Raw genomic sequence first — 17,561 nt, forward strand, 5'->3', positions numbered from 1 at the left:
ACTGTATTGTCTCCCTTTTATATTGTAAAGCGCTGCGTAAATTGCTGGCGCTATATAAATCCTGAATAATAATAATAATAATACTAACCCTCTTGACAAATGCCAAGATGGTCACCTTGGGGAACAAGGGAAAAAAAACAGGTCAAAGCCAACAACATAAAAAGAATCCTACGGCATCCGGTATTCCCAGGCGATCTCCCAATCAAGACACTAACCAGGCCAGATCTTTCTATGTCACCTGGTCTTCCCAGGCAGTCTCCCATCCAGGTACTAACCAGGCCTGACGCTGCTAAGCCTCTGAAATCAGACGAGATTGGGTGCTTTCAGGGTGATGTGGCCGTAAGCATTCTCTTCAAGACACGCCCAACCCTCTTGACAAACGCCAAGATGGTCGCCTTGAGAAACAAGCGAAAAAAACAGTTCAAAGCCAACAACATAAAAAGAAGCCTATGGCACGGGGCGTGGCCTGGACAGCAATGGAGTAGGACGCTTGTGACCTGAGCTCCGCTCCTACCGCGATCTCCTGTAGTGATCCTGGGTGCCCACTAACTGTTTTACCTACGATTTTACCGGTGTAATACCCGCTACCTTCTTGTGTATACATTGGGACGATGTCTCCGACGAAGAAGCAGTCTGCAGCGGCGGCATCTCTTGAACAGTTCCGGCGGGACCATGAGGGCCAACATGGCGGACAGTCCACTCCGGCTGCAGAACCTGCTACCTCAGACACGGCGAAGGTGCTTGAGGCAATTTCTACCTGCCAGACCACACTGACAACTAAACTTGAGGAGGTTAGGGTGGATGTCTCACTTATCTGACAGGACATGGCTAAACTGCGTGACAGAGTGAAGGAAACTGAAAACCGGATCAGTCAGGCCGAAAATGTCCTGTTCCCTCTGCAGCATGCCCAAGAGGATGTGCAAAGGCAGCTCCAGCAGCTGGCCCAGAAACAGGACGACCTTGAGAATAGGGCCCGCAGATCTAACCTGTGCTTTATCGGCCTGCCGGAGGGCTCCGAGGGGGCTGACCCGGTGACATTTTTGGAATCTCTCCTGATTAAGGCCTACGGTAGGGAAGCGTTCTCTACCTCATTTATTATTGAAAGGGCCCACAGAATGCCTGCCCGCCCTCTGCCGGAGGGGGCACCTCCTCGCACGTGCATTGCTAAGCTGTTAAATTACCGGGATAGGGATGCCATCCTTCGCCTTACTCGTGAAATAGGGAACATCCCGTTTCAGAACGGACATATCTCAGTGTTTCCTGACTTCTCCGCAGAAGTTCAAAAACGTTGTTCCCGATTCGTGGAAGTCAAGAGGCGCCTTAGGGCACCTCACCTCAAGTACGCCATGTTGTACCCGGCCAGCGAAGACTTAGGGGACGAATGGGGGTTTTTCTTTACTACTAATCAGGGGACGGCTCCGGTTGACTGTACCTGGGAGGCTTTTAAACTGCACGTACGCTCCAATTTAACACACCGGATTAACCGGTTGAAGCGTACCTCCAAGACTTTGCTATCTAATGCCCTACGGGAGCTGGACTCGATGACCACTGACTTCACTACTGACCCCACACCTGCTAAGGCCCAGGTATTACGTCACCACACAAGGCTAGTAGATCACCTCCACATTGAACAGGCTAAGCAAAAGTTGTTTTTTGTTAAGCAACGGGTGTTTGAACAAGGAGAGAGGGCGGGAAAGTTGCTGGCCTACTTGGCGCATCGGGACTCCAAGCCCCCGGTGGTGGTTTCGTTGACTGACAATGGGGGTGAGGAGGTGACTGATCCACCAACAGTGGCCACCATGTTTCGTGCTTACTATGCTGCCCTTTATGAGTCGCAGGTGCATAGGCCGAGAACTGAGACGGGGGCGTACCTCCGAGATATCTCTCTTTCCTACCTGTCTGAGGCTCAGGTTGAGTCTCCTGAGGCCTCGATATCGGCAGATGAGATTAGGCTAGCGGTGGCATCCCTTACAACGGCTAAGGCCCCTGGACTGGATGGTATTCCCCTGGATTTCTATGCCCACTACTCTGAGACACTAGTGCCAGAATTGTTGAGATTATATACACACATATTTGACTCCGGTTCCCTACCTGATACTCTACAGCAGGCAATTATTATAGTGATACCCAAGCCAGGAAAGGATACCCACTCCCCGGATTCCTATCGCCCCATCTCGCTGCTCCAAGCAGATATAAAAATTTTGGCTAAAGTCCGAACGGAGCTGCATTTATTATACTGTACTACATGTCCGAGGTGGGTTTTCTCTCTTTTCTGCATGAAACTCTAGGACTCCCCTCTGAGAACCCAGAGTTATTTGGCTGCCTATTTTTTGTTACCATGTAATTGTGACCCTGGGTCATGCTGTATGGTTGACTGTTATATTTATGTTGTTCTACTTATACTTAATAAAAGAATAAAACAAAAAAAAAAATAAGTCAATGCCAACAACTTAAAAAAAAGCCTATGGCATCGAGAAATCCCAGGCGGTCTCCCATCCAGGTACTAACCAGGTCCCAACCCTGCTTAGCCTCTGAGATCAAATGAGATTTGGCTCTTTCAGGGTGATGCAGCCATAGTAGATTTTTTCAGGCACGCTCAACCCTCTTGACAAACGCCAAGATGGTCACCTTGGGAAACAAACAAAAAAAACAAGTCAACGCCAACAACATAAAAAGAAGCCTACCGCACCTAGTATTTCCAGGCGGTCTCCCATCCAGGTATTAACAAGGCGCGACCCTTTCTAGCCTCTGAGATCAGCGGAGATTGGGCGCTTTCAGGGTGATGTGCCTATAGGCAATCTCTTTGGGCACTCTCATCCCTCTTGAAAAATGCCAAGATAGTCACCCTGGGAAAAAAGCAAAAAAAAAACAGGTCAACGCCAACAACATAAAAAGAAGAATACGGCACCTGGTATTCCAAGGCCGTCTCCCATTCAAGTACTAACTAGGCCCAACCCTTCTTAGCCTCTGAGATCAGAAGAGATAGGGTGCTTTCAGGGTGATGCGGCTGTAAGCGATCTCTTTAGGCACTCTCAACCCTCTTGACAAATGCCAAGATGATCACTTTGGGAAACAAGCGAAAAAAACAGGTCACCACCAACAACATAAAAATAAGCCTGCGGCATCTGGAAAACCCAGGTGGTCTCCCATCCAGGTACAAACCAGGCCCAACCCTGCTTAGCCTCTGAGACCAAACGAGATTGGGCGCTTTCAGGGTGTTGTGCTCGTAGGCAATTTCTTTGTGCACTCTCAACCCTCTTGACACATGCCAAGATGGTCACTAGTGTATACAGATAGGCTAGATTATACAGAATAACGTCCTGGGTATGCAGAGATGGAGGCTAGGGTATACAGAGAGAGAGGCTAGAGTATGCATACTTGCTAGTGTATACAGGCGGACTAGTGTATACAGAAGACCAGTTAGTTTATACAGAGAGGCAAATGTGTACAAAAGACAGGCTAGTGTATACAGATAGGCTAGATTATACAGATAGGCTAGATTATACAGAAGAACGTCCTGGTATGCAGAGATGGAGGCTAAGGTATACAGAGAGAGGCTAGAGTACGCATACTTGCTAGTGTATACAGATGGACTAGTGTATACAGAGGGCCGGCTAGTTTATACAGAGAGGCTAATGTGTACAAAAGACAGGCTAGTGTATACAAATAGGCTAGATTATACAGATAGGCTAGATAATACAGAAGAACGTCCTGGTATGCAGAGATGGAGGCTAAGGTATACAGAGAGAGGCTAGAGTACGCATACTTGCTAGTGTATACAGATGGACTAGTGTATACAGAGGGCCGGCTAGTTTATACAGAGAGGCTAATGTGTACAAAAGACAGGCTAGTGTATACAAATAGGCTAGATTATAGAGAAGAACGTCCTGGGTATGCAGAGATGGAGGCTGGGTTACACAGAGAGGCTAGTGTATGCAGGCTTGCTAGTGTATACAGACGGACTAGTGTATACAGTAGACCAGCTAGTTTATACAGGGAGGCTAATGTCTACAGAAGACCGGCTAGTGTATACACATTGGCTAGATTATAGAGAAGAACGTCCTGGGTATGCAGAGATGGAGGCTAAGGTATACAGAGAGAGAAGTTGGTTTACAAAGAGAGGCTAGTGTATGCAGACTTGCTAGTGTATACCGGTGGACTAGTGTATACAGAGAGGCTTGGGTATACAGAGAGCTAATGTATAAAGAGATGCTAGTGTATACAAAAGACAACCAAGAGTAGACAGTGAGGCTCGTGTATACAGAAGACCGGCTACAGAGAAGCTAATTTGTACAAAAGACAGGCTAGTGTATACAGATAGGCTAGATTATACAGAGGAAGGTCCTGGGTATGCAGAGATGGAGGCTAGGGAATCCAGAGAGAGACTGTGTTACACAGAGAGGCTAGAGTATGCAGAAGACCGGCTATTTTTTTTTACAGATAGGCTTACACTGTACACAGAGAGATTAATGTATACAGAAAAGCTAGCGTGTAAAGAAGACAGGACTTTATTTTTTGCTAATGCAACTACTTCTGAAACATGTAAAGTGCTTTTTTCATATTTTGGTGCTGTTAAAAAGTGGTGTGTTGTCAGTGGTGATATCAATGTGACAGTTAATGTGGAGAACTACAACTATACAAAATAGAGCAAAAGAGTGCTAAGTTTATTTTGTTAAGTCATTGACTGATAGACGATAAGTAATTGGCCGTTATTGGTTTGGCAGTACATGGTTTATTTTGATGTAAGATAGTTTTATTCTCTACTTATAGCCGAGTTTTAGACGACTTTATTATTAGCATTATTATCATTATTCGCATTATTCATATATATTATGCAGAGTGTAAGTATTGCAGTGAGACGATATTGCTTTTGAAAGATTTGTATTATTATACATAGCATTGTTAGCAGACCAATAGGACAATTTACATGGCTTAATATTGCAGAGCGTAATTTATCAGGAAAGAGATCCAAAGCGTTAGTTGCAGTAGCTTCATAAAACTGAGAAATCGTTGCATTATAGAAAAATAACTCTAAAATTAATATTGAGACAGTATATACAGGTCGGGTTTAAGTGGAAATACACGAAATAACAGCAACGACGTGTGTAGGTTTTTATCAATCAGGTTCATTACGTGTCTTTAATCATGTAGTGAATATACCCCAAATATAGCACAAGGATGAGAAAGCATAATAACTAACAGAGGATGACATGGCAAAAAGACAAACTGCATTAGAAATGTGAATATGAATTAGAGATGAAATCCCAATCCCCACGGTAAAGCAAAGTGTGATTAGCTGTACGTTAGCAGTTAAATATTCTGCAATAGCAGAGATTAAGTATTGCAGTCGAAATGAGATCGGAAGCGTTAGTTGCAGTAGCTCCAAAGTGACTGAGAAATAATTTCATTACTCTAAATGTAAAAGTTATCCCGGTAGCACTGAGTGGACTGATATTAGATGAGTTGTAGTACAAATTCAGTTTCCTATAGCAGAGAGATACCAGCTAAATATGAGACGAGCAATTAAACTGTTCACGGTAGCATTGCATTACTCTTAATATGTGCAGCGTGCCAAGAAGCAATAAGATGGTTTTGTATTACCCTATAATTAGCAGTATACGTAATAAAGGTCAGTAGGTAACCTGGATTTAGACATAGCAAACTCTACAATCTAATTTAGCAAAATTAGAACGGATAATATTGAGACAGTATATAAAAGTCGAGTTTAAGTGGAAATACACAAAATATCTAGCTTACCTTTACATTGTTCAATAGAGCGTTGCAAAGTAATACCAAAGCAGAATGTCGGAATATCAATTAGATGAGATGATTGCTGTAATCATGAAATATCAGCAACGACTAGGTTTCTATCGGATGAGAAAGTATAATAACTGGCAAAGTATGACAATGGCAAAGAGACAAATTGCATTAGAGATGTGAGATAGATATGAAATGTCATTCCCCATTGGTTATTTACATGTAACCATTAATACAGTTAACGCGGCTACATACAGCAAAGTGTGAGCTAAGCAGCTAAATATTACTTAATATTGTACAGATTAAGTATTGCAGTTTAAAAGAGATCGGAAGCGTTAGTTGCAGTAGCTCCAAAATGACTGAGAAATCATTTCATTACTCTAAATGTAAACGTTATCCCGGTGAATGTAGTTGCAATATGTGTTATTAATGTAATCAAACTGTATTGCTATGCTTTGCTACTGCAACGACTTCTCAATCAAGTAAACCGTCCCACTGCTTTTCTCACATTTTGCTGCTGTTAAAAAATGTGTTGCAAGTGTTACAAATGGTTATCAGTGTGACAGTTAATGTGGAGAAGAAGTAATACACAAAATAGAGTCAGAAAGAGAATCCTATTGCATAGAGGTAGCGAGAGATGGTTGCATTGCTCTTAATGTGCAGTGTGTAAAAGGTATTAAAAAGATGGTTTTGTGTGACTTTTGCTTTAGCTTAAAATTAGCTGTAGACATTATAACTTGTTACAATGATTTAGAGATAGTAATCTCTATAAAATAATAATAATAAGTATAGCAAAACAAGTTAGGAAAATATTGAGGCAGTATGTATAGGTCGAGATATAGTGAATACACAAAAGGGATCAAGGGATAGTTGCAAAGTCAAGGGATAAATGCAAAGGTACATTATTTAAGAGTAAATTGACGTAGCTTGCAAATTCCAACGTGTAAATCGTTCCATTAATTATGTTGTGCACGAAGACGGCTTACACTGACTGTTTTCCGTTTCCACTGCATAGAGGTAGCGAGAGATGGTTGCATTACTCTTAATGTGTAAAGGTTTTAAAAAGATGGTTTTGTTTTAACGTAAAATTAGCTGTAGACATTACAACTATGGTTAGGTTTACAATGATTTAGAGTTAGTAATCTCTATAATATAATAATAATAATAATAAGTATAGCAAAACAAATTAGGAAAATATTGAGGCAGTATATATAGGTCGAGATAAAGTGAAAGAGAAAGAGGAAGAGAAACAAAACACAACACAAAAGGGATCATGGGATAGTTGCAAAGTAATATCCTCATTAAGGCAGAATGTCGGAATAGCAATGAGATACGATGGTTGCAACATAAAACGAAATATGAGCACGGCTAAAATACAGAACAACAGTACATAATTTAAGAGTACAGTAGAATATAGTATAAATTATTTAAGATTAAATAGACTTAGAATGAAAAAAATCTAAGTTTAAATCGTTGAGTAAATCGTAAATTTATCAGCTAAGTTAACGCTGAGATTATGATAAATTTCACAGTTCCATTACGCGGTCCTTTTCCACTGGTATAGTCATCATTTAATATCAGTAATTGCTATCAGTAAATATTAAAATTGTAAGACGTTTCACGGTTATGTGGAATTGATATGGATTTAAAAGCGGTACATTAATTTTCTGAAGCATATGGCAGAAAGACGGCTTACACTGCTTTTCTCACATTTTGCTGCGGTAAAAAGAAATGTTTTGTCACTGTGTTTTAACTGTGACAGTTAAGGCGGAGAAAAAGAAGTAATACAGAAAATAGAGTCAAACAGTGGAAACGTTTATTTTTTCATGACAGCTGATACTGCTTGAGCAATAAAACAGTTTTATTAAGATGTAAGACTAGTTTTATTCTCTACATATAGGCTTTTCAGAGAGTTGTATAATATAGGCGACCAATAGGACATTTAAATGGCTTAAATTAGGGAGGAAGTATCGCTGTTCAAAGGTAAGAGATTGAAAGCTTAGCTTGAAAATGGCCGAGAAATAGTTGCGTTAGTCTAAATTTAAAGGATATGCCGGTACCAATGAGAAAGCTTATATTAGACTAGTTGATCTTTGCATTACACAATCCTATTATTATTATTATTAAGATCATAGTGCAGAGAGATACTCAGTTAATGTCTGAGATACTCGGTTAATGTCAGAAAAGCAATAAAACTGTTAACAATAAAACTATCGTCAGCGAGCGATAGTTACATTACTGTATGTGCAGCATGTCTGGTAGCAAATGGATGGTTTTGTGAACATTATGCATTACCGTACAATTAGCGGTAGAACTCATGGAAGTGAATAGATGTAACCGGATTTTGAGATAGTACTCTCTATTTCTAATAAGAAATAAAGAAAAATAAGTCAGGATGGTGTGTCAGGACTGTCACATACTCAATGTGACAGTTGATGTGGAGAATTACAAATATGCAAAATAGAGCAAAAGAGTACATGGTTTATTTATATGTATGATAGTTTTATTGCATGCTTGATGTGGATGATTAAAATCGTGTAGTGATCTATATTTAGCATAAGAATGACAATGAGACAAACTCCATTAGAGATGTGAGCTAGATGAAATGATGAAATGTCTCTGTATAGCCCAGATTGTCTTCTGTTATCACTTAGCCTACCCTCTAAATTCACTAGCCTCTCTATATACACCAGCATGTTTACATTAGCCGATCTTCTGCAGACAATAGCCTGTCTTCGATATACACTAGCCTATGTTCTGAATACACTAGCCCGTCCTCTGTCTTCTGTATGCCCTAGCCTGTCTTCTGTATACATTAGTCTCTCTGTATAAACTAGCATCTCTGTATACCCCAAACTGTCTTCTGTAAAAACTTGTCTCTCTTTATAGCCTGTCTAGCCTTTCTTCTGTACACACTAGCTTCTCTGTATACATTAACCAGGCTTCTATATACAATAGCTTCACTCTATGCACTAGCCTCTCTGTATAATCTAGCCTCTCTATATACCCTAGATAGTGTTCTGCATACACCAGCCTCTCCGTAGAAGCCAGCCTTTATTCTGTATTCACTAGCCTTTCTTCTGTATGCTGTAGTCTTCTATATATACTAGCTTCTCTGTACACGCTTGCATCTCTGTAATACACTAAACCCTCTGTATACCACAGCCTGTCTTCTGTATATGCTAGACTGTAAAAACTAGCTAGAATATACCAGCCTGTCTTCTGTACCCACTAGAATCTCTGTATACACTACCCAGTCTTCTGTATACACTGTCAGCTTGGATGTATACCCAAGCCTGTCTTCTGTATACACTAGTCTCTCTATATGCACTAACCTCTCTATATACACTAACATCTTTGTATATATTAGCTTCTCTTTAAGCTAGCCTCTCTGTGTACCCCAGCCTCATTGTTTACTCTAGCATCTCTGTATACTCAAGCCTATCTGCATACACGTGTCTGTGTTCTGTATTCACTAGCCTTTCTTCTGTATGCTGTAGTCTTCTATATATACCAGCTTCTCTGTACACCCTTGCATCTCTGTAAACACTGTGTAAACTAGCCAGTCTTATGTATACACTCGCCAACTGTATACACTAGACTCTCTGAATACACTAAACTCTCTGTATACCACAGCCTGTCTTCTGTATACACTAGACTGTAAAAACTAGCTAGAATACACCAGCCTGTCTTCTGTACCCACTAGACTCTCTGTATACACTACCCAGTCTTCTGTATAGAATGTCAGCTTTGATGTATACCCAAGCCTGTCTTCTGTATACACTAGCTTCTCTATATGCACTGTCCTTTCTGTATACACTCGACTCTCTCTATACACTAACCTCTCTATATACACTAACATCTTTGTATATACTAGCCTCTCTTTAAATTAGCCTCTCTGTGTACCCCAGCCTCACTGTTTACTCTAGCATCTCTGTATACTCAAGCCTATCTACATACACGAGTCTGTATTCTGTATTCACTAGCCTTTCTTCTGTATGCTGTAGTCTTCTATATATACCAGCTTCTCTGTACACCCTAGCACTGTAACAGTGCTAGGTTCCTGTATTACAGAAACAGAATACCACCAATAAGGTGTATACTGTGCAGGAGGCACACAACACCCACTCTAACTTCTGGACTGCAGATGCATGTATTTCAGAAATTGAACACCAGTAATAAAGGGTAGCTTCAGGTGTGTACTGTGCAGGAGGCACATAACACCCACTGTAACAGTGCCAGGTTCCCAAGCAGTAAAGGCACTGTCCCTGCCTATCGTCCTCTTTCCCTGACCACCGCAACACACTATACAAGGCCGCCGCGCTGGCGTCCTTATATAGTGTGGGGTGTGTACTAAACCCCCCTGAGCTATAATTGGCCACAGGAATCCTGCCTGTGGTGAATTGTGGCTCTCCTCACAGAGGATGTCACATCTGTTCTTATTCTATAGAACCTATTATGCTCCTTGTAAACTTTTTCAGTTTGGCCGAACGGCCGGACGCAAGTTGCCCCCGGTGCGGGAACATAGGGGGAGACATGATGCACATGTTTTGGAGATGCCCGAAGTTGATCCGCTACTGGACAGAGGTGACCGGAACCATTGATCGGGTGTTTGGAACCTCCACCAGGATGGAGGCGAAGTATTGTCTCCTGGGATTAGTTGAAGGAGTTGGAAACCCGGGAAGTAGCCAGATGGCAGTTCTGAGATGCCTATTTCAGGCAAGGAAACTGATTGCCCAACCCTGCTTAGCCTCCAATGTTGGCAATGACTTGGTTTTTTTCGCTTGTTTCCCAAGATGCCCATGTTGGCATTTGTCAAGATGGTTGAGAGTGCCCGAAGAGATCGCCTATGGCCCCATCACCTTGAAAGTGCCTGATCTTGTCTGATCTCGGAGGCTAAGCATTGTCGGGCCTGATTAGTAACTGGATGGGAGACCAACTGGGAATACCAGGTGCCGTAGGATGCTTTTTATGTTGTTTTCGTTGACATGGTTTTTTTTTTCTGCTTGTTTCCCAAGGTGGTCATCTTGGCATTTGTCAAGAGGGCTGAGAGAGCCCAAAGAAATCTCCTACGGCCACATCCCCCTGAAAGTGCCCAATCTCATCTAATCTCAGAGGATAAGCAGGGTCCGGCCTGGATAGTACCTAATCAAAGGTGCCGTAGGAATCTTTTTATATTGTTGGCTTTGACCTGTTTTTCTTTTGCTTGTTTCCCAAGGTGACCATTTTAGCATCAGTCAAGAGTTTTGAGTATGTCCCAAAGTGTTCGCCTGAGGTCACATCACCCTGAAAGTGCCCGATCTCAGAGGCTAAGCAGGTTCTGGGTCAGATGGGAGACCGCCAGGGTCTATGTTGTTGGCGTTGACCTGTTTTTTTTCACTTGTTTCCCATCTTGGTATTTGTCAAGAGGGTTGAGAGTGTCTAAATAGAACACCTATGGCCACACCTATGGCCACATCACCCTGAAAGCGCACAATATCATCTGATCTTGGAGGCCTAGCAGTGTACGGCCTGGTTAATACCTGTATGGGAGACCATCTGTGAATACCAGGTGCCGTAGGCTTCTTTTTATGTTGTTGGCGTTTACCTGTTTATTTTCGCTTGTTTCCCAAGGTGACCATCTTGGCGTTTAACAAGAGGGTTGAGAGTGCCCAAAGAGGTCACCTACGGCCCCATCACCCTGAAAGCGCCCAATCTCATCTGATCTCAGAGGCTAAACAGTGTCGGGCCTGGTTAGTACCTGGATGGGAGACCGCCTGGAAACACCAGGTGCCATAGGCTTCTTTTTATGTTGTTGGCTTTGAACTGTTTTTTTCGCTTGTTTCTGAAGGTGACCATCTTGGCGTTTGTCAAGAGGGTTGGGCGGGTCTTGAAGAGAACGCTTACGGCCACATCACCCTGAAAGCACCCGATCTCGTCTGATTTCAGAGGCTTAGCAGCGTCAGGCCTGGTTAGTACCTGGATGGGAGACTGCCTGGGAAGACCAGGTGACATAGAAGGATCTGGCCTGGTTAGTGTCTTGATTGGGAGATCGCCTGGGAATACCGGATGCCGTAGGATTCTTTTTATGTTGTTGGCTTTGACCTGTTTTTTTTCCCTTGTTTCCCAAGGTGACCATCTTGGCGTTTGTCAAGAGGGTTGAGAGTGCACAAAGAAATTGCCTATGGGCACAACACCCTGAAAGCGCCCAATCTCGTTTGGTCTCAGAGGCTAAGCAGTGTTGGGCCTGGTTTGTACCTGGATGGGAGACCGCCTGGGTTTTCCAAATGCCGCAGGCTTCTTTTTATGTTGTTGGCGTTGACTTGTTTTTTTTGTTTATTTCCCAAGGTGACCATCTTGGCGTTTGTCAAGAGGGTTGAGCGTGCATTTGATCTCAGAGGCTAAGCAGGGTTGGGACCTGGTTAGTACCTGGATGGGAGACCGCCTGAGATTTCTCGATGCCATAGGCTTTAGTTTTAAGTTGTTGGCATTGACTTATTTTTTTTATTTTTATTATTCTTTTATTAAGTAGAACAACATAAATATAACAGTCAACCATACAGCATGACCCAGGGTCACAATTACATGGTAACAAAAAATAGGCAGCCAAATAACTCTGGGTTCTCAGAGGGGAGTCCTACAGTTTCATGCAGAAAAGAGAGAAACCCCACCTCCGACATGTAGTACAGTAGTACTGAGTAACGGAGTAGTGCAGCTCCGTTCAGACAAATGTAATCATGGAGAACAACTGGGACCACAGCGAGCCAGCTTATCATGACCTACGTGAACCAGAGTAAAATATGAGCCGGTCATGTCCAGAACCCTGGGGTTCTTCTGGGTCTCGAAGGCTAGTAAGGAGACAAGGCATAGTCAAAAGGAAGGACGGGGGAAGAAGAGAGTGCAAAGACGGAGAGAGAGGAGGTGGGGGAATGGCGGCGGGGAAAAAAAGAAAAATAAAGACAAAAAGGGAGGGGGGGAATGCCACCCAGGGCAGACATGGCCTACGTAGGTAAACGTTAGATGTTCAGTCGTTTTCTGGGACAGAGGCACTGCTCACCTCCCGAATGTAGTCTCGAGTACCAGTAAAATACCTCCAGGGCCTCCATTTAACACTAAATGCCTCTTCAGTGTTGTGAAGGGTGGCGGTCAATTCTTCCATCCGGAGAATATGATTGACTTTGGAATACCACAGCACCTTGGATGGGGGCTGAGGCTGCCTCCACAGTGCGGGAATGCAGGCCCGGGCGGCATTCAGGAGTTGCATCGTGAGGGTTTTTTTGTATTTTCGAACAGGCTGTTTCGGTCAAGTGTATAAGGCACGCTGCTGGGAACCCAAAAGTTCCTCAAGGCCGGGCATGCCCAGAAAAGGTGTCCCATGGTCCCCGTATCTGAATTTCACCTCCAACAAACATCCGGGATCGATCTATCCATTTTATTCAGAAGGTATGGGACTCTATACCAGCGTGAGACTATCTTGTATCCTGATTCTTGATATTGGTTTGCGATGGAAGCTTTATGTACTAAGGTCAGGATCTTCCCTATCTGTTGTGGGGTAAATGTGATGCCTAAGTCCCTCTCCCATTTGTGGATAAATGGTGGGGGTCGACTCCTCCTCCTGACTGCTCAATAGGTTGTACAGGAGGGAGAGGGTGTGTCGCACAGGTTCCCTTTTGTGACAGATGGATTCATAGGGTGTCAGGTCTCTAGGAGTGTAGGGGGCCCTTTGTATGGCCAGAAGAAAGTGACGAAGTTGATAAGCACTAAACAAGTCAAGCGGAGGGTCAGAAAGCTCGGCGACAGTTTGCGTGGTCGGGAGCCCTCCCGAGGGCCACACCTCTCCCAAACGCTGTTTCCCCACCACTGTCAACTGTCGCAGTTTCTTGTTGGTAAATCCCAGTGGGAAGTCTGGATTACCTATAACCGGAGTCATTGGTGATGGCAGGGGAGCAATGTGTGTGCAGCGGAACAACCTCCGCACAACAGCCAACGTAGCTCCCACTACGGGGTGACCTCTGAGGTCTTTTGGTAGGCGGGACAGGAGCCACGAGGAGGTCAAGGGATCCATCCTCAATCTCCATCTCCACCCACTGCTTGTGTGGGCCATTACAATGCCAATCAACGACTCTCGCTAGCAGAGTCACTCTGTAGTATTGTCTAAGATCTGGGAGACCCAGACCCCCCTTGTCCTTTGGTCTGGCAAGCAATTGCAAACGGGCTCTGGGCGGTTTGCGTGCCCAAATAAAGTCCCGAAGCAGCACCTGCAGTTGTCTGAAAAAAATTGGGGGTAACCGGATCTGTAATGTCTGGAGCATGTATAAGATCCGCGGGAGGGCCGTCATTTTGAATGCATTACAGCGCCCGAACCAGGTCAGTGTTAAAGCATGCCAGTTTCCCAAATCAGATTTCAGTCTATCCTGGAGAGGGACAAAATTAAGCGGGTACAAGTGCGCTAAATCCGCTGCGATGTCAACGCCCAGGTAACGTATAGATTTTTCAGCCCAGTAGAATGGAAAAGCGGACCGGAGCCTCTTGGCCTCACCATCCGGGACCGATATATTCAATACAGCTGACTTGGCGCAATTAATTTTATAGTTTGATAGGCTGCCGTATCGCTGTAGAGACGCAAGTATATTGGGAAGCAAAATGTGTGGATTGGAGACGGAAAAAATTAGATTGTCAGCGTACGCCGCAATTTTGTGGTGTGCCGAAGGTTTGGATATGCCAGTAATATTCGGGTCATTCCGAACGTGACACATAAGTGGTTCCAGTGTCAGAATAAAAATTAGGGAAGACAGAGGGCACCCCTGCCTCGTCCCATTAGTAATGGGGAAAGAGTCCGAGCACCACTCGTTCACCCGTACCGCTGCTGACGGCGTGGAGTAAAGCGACATTACCCAGCTCATCATGTTGGGGCCAAGACCTATATGTTCCAGGGTGGCCTGCATAAAGTGCCAGGCCACCCTGTCAAAGGCCTTTTCCGCGTCCATTGACAACATAAGCAAGGGCCTTCCCTGTACATGCGCCGCATGGATTAAATTGAGGACTCGGGCCGTATTGTCTCTAGCTTCCGACTTATTTTTATTTTTTTTGCTTGTTTCCCAAGGTGACAATCTTGGCGTTTGTCAAGAGGGTTGAAAGTGCCTGAAGAGATTGCCTACGGGCACATCACCCTGAAAGCACCCGATCTCGTTTGATGTTGGAGGCTAAGAAGAGTCGGGCCTTGTTAGTACCTGGATGGGAGACCGCCTGGGAATCCCAGGTGTCATAGACTTCTTTTTATGTTGTTGGCGTTGACCTGTTTTTTTTTCGCTTGTTTCCCAAAGTGACCATCTTTGTGGTTGTCAAGAGGGTTGAGAGTGCCTGAAGAGATTGCCTATGGCCACATCACTCTGAAAGCACCCAATCTCGTCTGATCTTGGAGGCTAAGAAAAGTCGGGCCTAGTTAGTACCTGGATGGGAGACCACCTGGGAATACCAGTTATTGTAGGCTTCTTTTTTTTTTTTCAAATAACTTTTTTATTATTATAAGATGAAACATTACATATCATTCACTTCAATACAGCAGTGGCGGAGCCAAAGGAGAAAAAAGGGAACATACAATAAGAGCTTATCGGCCTACAGAATATAGCCACTTGGAGTAGGTACAAACCAGGCCAGGCAGAGCTATCCACAGGCAGTATGTTCTGCAACATATGTAAGTCAGGGATAAAGTCCAACCAATAATAAACTAGTCCTCAAAACTCTACAGCCAGTGAAGAGTGGCATTCCGAGGATACAGGTATCGACTAAAAGTGTAAGATACTTGTATTAAAAATTAACCCAGTCAAACACCCTCCATTGGGGGGGTTTGGAAGAAAGATAGAAATAAGAGAGGATAAAAAAGGGAAAAAGAAAAAGAAGAAGGGGGGCGAAAAGAGGGGGATACCAAAAAGGGTAGAAAGAAAGGTAGGGAGGAAAAGGAGGGAATAGAGGTGGGTAGTCATCCGAAATATTCCGCTTGCCTGTCAGGGTCGATCGCCCTTAAGAGTCCAGGGATTCCAAACCACGTCATGCGCTTCCAGCCGGTCCTGTATCCTGGCGGTCATCCTCTCCATAAGCTCCACGTCTCTAATTCGAGCGTATAATGCGTCCGGGGTAGGGGGGTGCGTCCTTTTCCAATGAAGTGCAACAAGACACCGCGCTGCGGTCAGGATATGTCGGGATAGTTTCTGTAGGGATCTGGACAGTTTGGGGAAAGGGACTCCCAATAAAAAGTGCTTGGGGTTCAAGTCCAGGGGTTGGTCCAGGACACTGGCCAGGAGAGTACGGACTTCTGTCCAGAAGGGGACTATACGGGGGCATTGCCAGTATATGTGCAGGAGGGTGCCCTTATGCTCCACACAGCGCCAGCACCGGTCTGTTGTAGAAGGGTAAATAGCGTGTAGGACATCCGGGGTCATGTACCAGAAGAATAAAATTTTGTATGCATTCTCCTGGTAGAGCGTACACATGGAGCTCTTGGATGCCTGTGACCAAATCACCTGCCATTGCTCCTCCGTGAACACTTCACCCAGAGGTTCCTCCCATTTAAGCATATATGCATGTTTGCCTTTAAGACCCATAGGAAAGGCGTTAAGTATTTTATAAATATCTGAGATCATCCCTCTCTGTGCCGTACCTGCTGAAACAACTATTTCAAATGAGGTAGGCGGGGAGAAACGGAGGTCTGATGCAATGGTCTGGGCAAAGTGACGGATTTGTAAATAACTATAGAAGCTCTGCCGGGGGAGGTCAAACCGAGATTGGAGTTCAGTGTAAGTCAGTAGTCTCCTAGATCTGGGGTCCACCAGAGATCTCAGATGGAAGAGGTTCCGGGAGGACCAAGGGTGTTGCATCTGGTGGGATAGGCTATCTGGCACTTGAGGGTTGGATATAAAAGAGGTCAGGAGCGATTTATCCGAGGCCAGGCCAAATGCCTTGGAGGACCTACGCCATAGGCTCTGCAGATGGGACATGGGGCCCAACAGTTGGGACTGGGGAACCAATGCCGCTGCACTCCAGAGCATACTGTTAGGGTGTATAGGGGCCAACCACCGGGATTCAATTTCCGACCAGCGGTTGTGAGACCTCTGGGTAAACCAAGAAGCGACCGCGCGGAGTTGGGCAGCCTGATAGTACCTGACTAGATCCGGGAACGCTAACCCCCCATCCGATCGGGAGGCGGTCATGACCGAGCGAGGTATTCTGTGCCTTTTATAGTTCCAAGTGAATCGAAGTAGGTCCCTTTGCAATTTTTTCAGGTGGGAAGAGGGTATGGGAATGGGGAGGGTCTGAAAAAGATAGAGGAGTTTCGGGGAGGATTGCCATTTTCACAGAGGCTATCCTACCAAGAAGAGAAATTTGGTGTTTCCGCCATTGTAAAAGCAGACGCCTAATATCTCCATAAAGGGATAGATAGTTTGCCTGATAGAGGGAGGTATAGGTTGGGGTGATGTATACCCCCAGGTACCGAAGGGAAGTGGACTTCCAGTGGTAGGGAAAGTTAGATCGTAGATGGTCCACCTCCGGCAGTGGGATGTTAATTGGAAGGGCTTCTGACTTCGACGCGTTAAGTTTGTAGCCCGATAGTGCACTGTAACGATCTAATTCCATATGCAGGTTGGCCAGGGATATCCTGGGTTGGGTAAGGGTAATAATTACGTCGTCCGCAAATAGCGAAATCTTAAATTCCTGGCCTCGCACCGGAACCCTTCTAATAGCTTGGTTCCGCCTAATGGACGCCGCCAGGGGTTCGATACAGAGGGCGAATAGCAAGGGTGACAGCGGGCATCCCTGACGCGTACCGT

The 17,561-nt window shown here is 44.5% G+C and overlaps 3 pseudogenes; all 3 read left to right on the forward strand.

Annotated features, from left to right (window-relative positions):
• Nucleotides 1-10,602: 10,602 nt before the first annotated feature.
• On the forward strand, nucleotides 10,603-10,721 carry LOC143948663 (5S ribosomal RNA; annotated as a pseudogene).
• Nucleotides 10,722-11,419: 698 nt separating this feature from the next.
• Nucleotides 11,420-11,538, forward strand: LOC143945051 (5S ribosomal RNA; annotated as a pseudogene).
• Nucleotides 11,539-15,107: 3,569 nt separating this feature from the next.
• Nucleotides 15,108-15,226, forward strand: LOC143942575 (5S ribosomal RNA; annotated as a pseudogene).
• The last annotated feature ends 2,335 nt before the right edge of the window (nucleotides 15,227-17,561 follow it).

The sequence above is a fragment of the Lithobates pipiens genome, unplaced genomic scaffold (assembly GCF_037356315.1).
Source record: "Lithobates pipiens isolate NorthernLeopardFrog02 unplaced genomic scaffold, aLitPip1_a1.2 Scaffold_10, whole genome shotgun sequence".
In the NCBI taxonomy this organism is placed as follows: Eukaryota; Metazoa; Chordata; class Amphibia; order Anura; family Ranidae; genus Lithobates; species Lithobates pipiens.